Below are 7,593 nucleotides of genomic sequence, written 5' to 3' on the forward strand. Positions count from 1 at the left end.
TATAACTTTTTCTTCCTCATTTATCTTTCTCTTCCCTCACTGTTCTTAATCCTTTTCCTTTTGTCTTGTTTATCTCTAAGTCTTCCATGAGGTTTTATGCCCATCCTTTCATCTTACCCTCTCTTTCTCTCCCTCTCACACACACACACACACACACACACACACACACACACACACACACACACACACACACACACACACACACACACACACACCAAGTAAGTTCACTCCTCTTCCCTTCCCCACTCACACTAATATCACACCAAACACCCACACACACTCCAACAAACCTCCTCACACTTCACCGGCAGCAATTAACAACCCTAACCTACGTACGCGGACAGAGGCTCACGTTGCCTTCCCCTCACACATTTACCTAACGCCGCTCCCTGCCTACCTGTAAGACAGAAGCCATCATCTATCCCTCCCACCTTAACGCACGCCTCCTCCCTGCCCCGTCCTGCTCCCTCATTCCCCACCCTCACGCCACGCCATCACCACGCCATACACCAGACACATCGACTGCCATCTTATCAATTAACATGTCCATCTGCACCACACGCCACTGTTACTTAGTCAGTTTGTTAGTTAGTTGGTTGGTAGGTTAGTCAGTTAATCAGTTAGTTGGTTGATTAATTAGTCACTTGGTAGTTTAGTTATCTCGTAAGTTAGTTAGTTGGTTATTTATTTATACGGTTAGTAGTTAGTTAGTTAGTTGGTTGGTTGGTTGGTTAGTTAGGCTTGCTTGCTTAAAAATGAAACTGAAAAAAAATGGTATAAAGCAAAAGGGAAGCTAATTTTACAGACTAACAACAAAAATGCACAATACATAGCCTACTGCAGACGAGTAATATTTCATGATCATTCATCCGCGTAATACCTCCCCCCTCACACACACACACACACACACACACACACACACACACACCCTTCCTCCACCTCCAACACACCCTCACACCCTGTACCCACCCTTTCTCCATTCCAACACACGCTGTGCCCATCCCTCCCTCCCCAAACACACCCAGTCACCCTTTACCCATGGCCTAATAGCCCACCCAGGGATGATGGAAAAAAAAAAAAATGTACCCACCTTCATCACCTTATACCCACCCTGCCTCCACCCGAAACACACCCACACACCCTGTACCCCCCTTCACCTTATACCCACCCTTCCTCCACCCGAAACACACCCACACACCCTATACCCCCCTTCATCACCTTCAAACCACCCTTCCTCCACCCGAAACACACCCACACACCCTGTACCCCCATCCCCCCCTCCACTCACCCACAACGCTGAGCCTGAAGCGGCGGAATATCTTGGGCTGCGTGGACACCTGGCACTCGTAGAGGCCGGAGTCGGTGATGGCGGGCCGGTCCACCTCCAGGCTCCAGAAGGGCGAGCCGGTCAGGTGCAGCGCGCAGAACCTCGTGTCCGTCGTGTACGTGAGGTTACCTGTGGTCAGCACGTGCAGGTCCTGGCGCCTGATCCACGACACCTGGGGGGAGAACACCTGTTGTAGTGCGGGAGAAATGTGTGTTTTGTTTTCTTGATGTAATGGCTGATGAGGTGCCGGGTTTTAATTAAGGGATGAAATTATTACAGGAATACCAGGTGCTTTTGTCTGATTCGTGACACCTGGGAAGGAAGAATACCTGGTTGTGTGTACGGGGGGAGTAATTTTGTTTGACATGGTTGTAAGGTTATAAGTGCCACATTATTATTAGAGTCCCTTTATAGAGAGAGTCCCGACATAAGCGGCCCTGTGTATAAGGCTGCTGGGCGCCATTTTTGGCCCTTCGAGCACCGCGCCGACTTTGAACTGAGGTATTAAAAACATAATTTTACCTATTTTGGAAGCGGATTCGGCTGCTTTTCAATGTAACAATGCCTTGCTGACTAGCCTTCGGCTGTAGCAACATGCCACAGAGGGGATATACAGTGTATTAATTAACTGCAAAGCCGCTGAGAAGACAGAGGTGTGCTAACAGTCAGTCGTCTTGGGAGGAAACCATCGGTTATGACAGCAAGACACGCACACTGCCATTGTGTGTGTCTTGCTGTCATAACCGCCCTCCCTTTGTACTGTCTATGGAAATCAATGTGATATAGACACAGCTACAAGGACGAAACTATTGTTTGCATCAGGTCCAGCAGACACCAAAGCTGATGAGGGAGGCTGTGGCCCTTATGGCCAAAACTATTCGGTCTGATCTCTCCCACAGGGCTCTAGCTGTTATAACAGATTTACAATGGATATTTCACAGTCTCATCAAGGCCACAGTCTAGATGAACAGAAACTAGCTTTTGGTGAGCCATACCTGTCTTGGTAAAACTCTAGAATCACACCCAACTCACTCTAAAAGTTAACACATTATTTGTTTAGATTGTATTTGCTAATCATCACTCTGGTTACCGTTTCCATTATTATTACTCGTTTATGAGATTTTAAAATGCGGTGAAATATTACTATTTCAGCGGTGATAGGTTAGGTTACTATTTGCTCATGTGAAGGCTCTTCAGCTAAAAACTCCTCTAGGTTGGGTTATAAGTCCATCTTTATTTAATGGCTTAATTTATAAAGTTGCACAGTCTTCATTTTCATGGCTACCAATGTCATTATAATATGTTGAAGACATTTTCCTACAATATTCTCTAAACCTATTTTGACCCTCAAGCAAAATGAAACACGTATACATGGCCATAGTATTTTACTGTATTATTTTTCAATCAACAATAAGTGTTTCAATTCAATTAAATTAAATTAAATGTTATTGAACTCATTGATAACTTATCTTCACAATACCTTGGAATCGCACAAAATTTATTGCAGCAACTACATCCTTCTGTGTGTGTGTGTGTGTGTGTGTGTGTGTGTGTGTGTGTGTGTGTGTGTGTGTGTGTGTGTGTGTGTTGAAAGATAGCAGCCCGGCGAGTAATGGAATCAGTGACTCCTCACCCCCAGATAATTAGTTTACACTAATTTTCTCTCCATATGCTAAAGTTTTCTGCAAGCAGGTAACGGAAAGGAAGCAAAGTGCCTTTGCATTGATGGAGCTTGGGTAGTGTGTCAGCCATGTGGCCCATGACAAGTATATCAAAGCTTATGACGTCCAGGAGGCAGCGTCCCTCCCTGCAGGCAATGGTCAGGCGATAAAGGGATATGTAGGTAATAGAAAGACTTCCCAAACTGCTGCCGATAATGTTTTACAGCGAAAAGTATTGTTAAATCCATCCATCACAGCAGCAACACTCAAAGAGAAGCACCAGACTTGTTTGAAGTCTCTCAATATCCTCTGAGCGCTGCCGCGGCCGCCTCTCAAGGTCGTTAGCAGCCCGCCGTGACACGCCTATAGTTATCATAGGCTACGTGGGCTACTGATTGCCTATACTGAGACAGTGGCTGATCGTAAGGCTAATAATAATCTCCTGTCACCTTACGACACGTTCCAACGGCTGGTGACCAAATTGTGGTAAAGTATAAGGGCGTAATGGTGGGATGGCGATACCTGTTGATCTTCTTTCCATAACAAACTGTCCTGTCCACTCATACGCCGACGACTCCACTCTGCATTATTCAACTTCTTTCAATAGAAGACCCTCTCATCAGGAAGTACACGACTCCAGACTGGAGGCTGCAGAACGCTTAACCTCAGACCTTGCTATCATTTCCGATTGGGGCAGAAGGAACCTTGTGTCCTTCATTGCCTCAAAAACTCAATTTCTCCACCTATCAACTCGACACAATCTTCCAAACACCTATCCCCTATTCTTCGACAACACTCAGCTGTCACCGTCTTCAACACTAAACATCCTCGGTCTATCCTTAACTCAAAATCTCAACTGGAAACTTCATATCTCCTCTCTCGCTAAATCAGCTTCCTCGAGGTTGGGCGTTCTGTATCGTCTCCGCCAGTTCTTCTCCCCCGCGCAGTTGCTATCCATATACAGGGGCCTTGTCTGCCCTCGTATGGAGTATGCATCTCACGTGTGGGGAGGCTCCACTCACACAGCTCTTCTGGACAAAGTGGGGTCTAAGGCTCTTCGTCTCATCAGCTCTCCTCCTCCTACTGATAGTCTTCTACCTCTTAAATTCCGCCGCGATGTTGCCTCTCTTTCTATCTTCTATCGATGTTTCCACGCTGACTGCTCTTCTGAACTTGCTAACTGCATGCCTCCCCCCCTCCCGCGGCCCCGCTGCACACGACTTTCTACTCATGCTCATCCCTATACTGTCCAAACCCCTTATGCAGGAGTTAACCAGCATCTTCACTCTTTCATCCCTCACGCTGGTAAACTCTGGAACAATCTTCCTTTATATGTAGCTCTTTCAAGGGGAGGGTGTCGGGACGCCTCTCCTCCCGAAGTTGACCTTTCTTTCGGCCACCTCTTTTGATTCTTTTTTGGGAGCAGCGAGTGGCGGGCTTTTTTCTATTGTTGTTTTCTTTTTTTGTGCCTTTGAGCTGTCTCCTTTGTTGTAAAAAAAAAAAAAAGACACATACCGTCTCTTATTTATTTTCCCAGAGCTCGCTGGCTGCTGGCGCCCTGCTGGCTGTTAGGGGAAGGTGTGCAGGTTTGGCACAAGTGTGCTCAGTTTCATTAGACGACCCGTATGGCTGTGAAACAAATACAAGAGAGAGCGTGTGCTAGCGTTTGAAAAGCGCGGCGAAAACATGGCCAATAATGGTGTCCAAATCTTAGGTTGTCGGGACTCTCTCTATCAAGGGACTCTAATTATTATGTGTGTCAGTAGTGTTGGCAAGCCCGTGAATGACGTGTCTCTCTGGTAGCAGTGATCATGCTGGCGTGGGGCGTACAAGTCATCATGATGGTGTACACTGGCAGAGGTTCCCAACCTTTTTTTCAGGCGACCCCAATCATGCACCCCTAGACATGACTGCGACCCCACTAGTTTAGTTGTATATGTGTTATGATTGATATATTGAGGTCTTGGCGACCCCAGGAGAAACGCTTGGCGACCCCACTTGGGGTCGCGACCCTAGGGTTGGGAAAACGGGTCAGAACAGTGATCCCTGCGCCGCCTCACGCAGAGGAATGGTTTACAGCGTGGAGTCTGGAGAGGAATCCTTCGTTTATAGTGAAATATTTAGGCAGTAACATGAGAGTGGCGAGGCATTGACGTAGAGGTGGGGCGCCTTGTGTTGCCAACTCTCAGAGAGGTAACGTACGGAATGTCATGATATTTTATTATTATTATTTAACTAACCAAGGATATAAACTATTTATTTAGTCGCAAACTTGCAATGCTTATTATTCGATGGAAAGCGACGAAAGTGCCCCAGGTGACAAAACCATCTGGGCATTGTGGGTAAAACAAAGGCTCATCGGTGACGTCACGCCGACCCCAGTGTGCTGCGGAAAGTGCCAGAGTGAGGGTGTGTCCGTGTACCGTGCATGTTGGGGTCCCCGGCGGGTGTGTCGCGCGTGTGCAAGGCGGGCGGCGGCGTGCTGAGGCGAGGCGAGGCGAGGCGAGGATCAGGTGAGGAACGGTGTGGTTGTTCTTACAGGAAGGGACGCGGCGTCTAGACAATGGTTGAGGCAGGGGAGGCCGGTGGGGAGGATGGAGTGAGCGCCCTGCCGCCTGAAGCCTTGTCCTGCCAGTTTGCTCCTTCCCGTGCGACTGTTCTTGATTATTACAGTGATTATGAAGCTTGTCCATGTTGAGAATCGCCTGGGGAGTGAATTGAAGGTATTTAAAGACGTATAATTAGTAATATTTGAAGGAGGTTGCTCCGTACTACGATTGGCTGCCGGCCGTGACGTCATCGGTGCCTGGCCGGTGATGTTGACGCCGAGGCGGTGATCGGAGTGTGAGTCGCGCTCTGCCCCGCCCCGACGAGATGGACGGGGCGGCGTGCGTGTGTGTGTAGCATGAACGGGGCCTCATTCTGGCACAGTGCTGAGGAATGAGTGTGAAGGAACCGGGGAGCGTGAGTGTGAGGGAGTGATGAGGAGAGAATCGTCGTACCTCAGGCTGCTGGGAGGGAAGGAAGGAGGGGGAAGGGAGGAGAGAAGGGTCTTAGGGTCAGCAAGAGAAGCCGCAGCAAGCCCCGATAGTGTGTTAAATTTACGTAATGCATCTTTTATTATACTAAGGTTGTGTATGTAGCTTATACTTAGTGTTCTTCATGCTTAGCTCGTCCATAAGGCTTCCGGTAATGATGTAACGAGCGAAGTATCCTGAGCTCGTCATGGTCCCGTATTGGTGTTTCGAGCCGAGTATCGTTCCGTGCGGGTCCAAATGAAGCTGCCCGGCGCGTAGTCTCATCACCACACATTGGGCCTAACCGAAGCTCTGAAACTCCTATATTCTTCACCTAACGCAATCTTTGAAATACAGCTTTTATTTGTGTCAGTATTTTAGTCCAACATGTATTACAGTAGTCTCTCTCTCTCTCTCTCTCTCTCTCTCTCTCTCTCTCTCTCTCTCTCTCTCTCTCTCTCTCTCTCTCTCTCTCTCTCTCTCTCTCTCTCTCTCTCTCTCTCTCTCTCTCTCTCTCTCCTGTATTCGACTCTCTCTCTCTCTCTCTCTCTCTCTCTCTCTCTCTCTCTCTCTCTCTCTCTCTCTCTCTCTCTCTCTCTCTCTCTCTCTCTCTCTCTCTCTCTCTCTCTCTCTCTCTCTCGTGGTCTTTGTTTCTTTTACTTTCTGACACCTGAATTCCCGTCTTATTCCTGAGGGTATTCAAGGATTCCACCAAAATATGACTAACCAGTCACCAGGTATTGTAGGTACTTTAAATTACGCCATCAAACAAGGGACTATAAGAGGTTGTTACACTCGCAGCTTGCCCGATTACTTAGGACATGACGATCGGGAACGAAACACTTGAGGGATAAACACATCCATGACAAACCATCAACACTAACCCAGCCTAGAGTAAAGAGATTAGAAAAAAAATAAAGGGAGGACTGCTTTGAGCTTTAACAAGGTAATAATATGACTAGCGATCTCCCACGCCCTTTAATAATTAACTAGCTTGTCTTTCCCCTCCTTATCCTCCCTCCCCCACCCTCAATCCGTCTTTAATTAACCTCCCCCCCCACCATCATTAGTATATCATCTCCTAACCCATTTCTATCTTCCCCCCAGCCAATCCCTCTCCAGTACCCCTTTACTCATCGATCCCCCCAAACTCCCGCTTACCCCTACATACTCCCCACCAGTTCGTCCCATTCCTCTCTCCCTCCTTCGCCTCCCCCTCTCGTCTGCCGACTTCCGCTCCTCACCCCTCTCTCCCTCTTCTCTCTCTCTCTCTCTCTCTCTCTCTCTCTCTCTCTCTCTCTCTCTCTCTCTCTCTCTCTCTCTCTCTCTCTCTCTCTCTCTCTCTCTCTCTCTCTCTCTCTCTCTCTCTCTCTCTCTCTCTCTCTCTCTCTCTCTCTCTCTCTCTCTCTCTCTCTCTCTCTCTCTCTCTCTCCTCGACTCCTGAGGAAGGAGGGACGGCTCTTAATTAATACGGGATGATAATAGGCTGCTGAGGATGAGTATTTTGTTTTGTGTTTTACGGAGGCGTGTTTCTAATTTACCAACACGAGATACGTAAGGTTTACTTCGCTTGTTAATAGAGCAGTTT

Source organism: Eriocheir sinensis, chromosome 6, assembly GCF_024679095.1.
Source record: "Eriocheir sinensis breed Jianghai 21 chromosome 6, ASM2467909v1, whole genome shotgun sequence".
Taxonomy (NCBI): Eukaryota; Metazoa; Arthropoda; class Malacostraca; order Decapoda; family Varunidae; genus Eriocheir; species Eriocheir sinensis.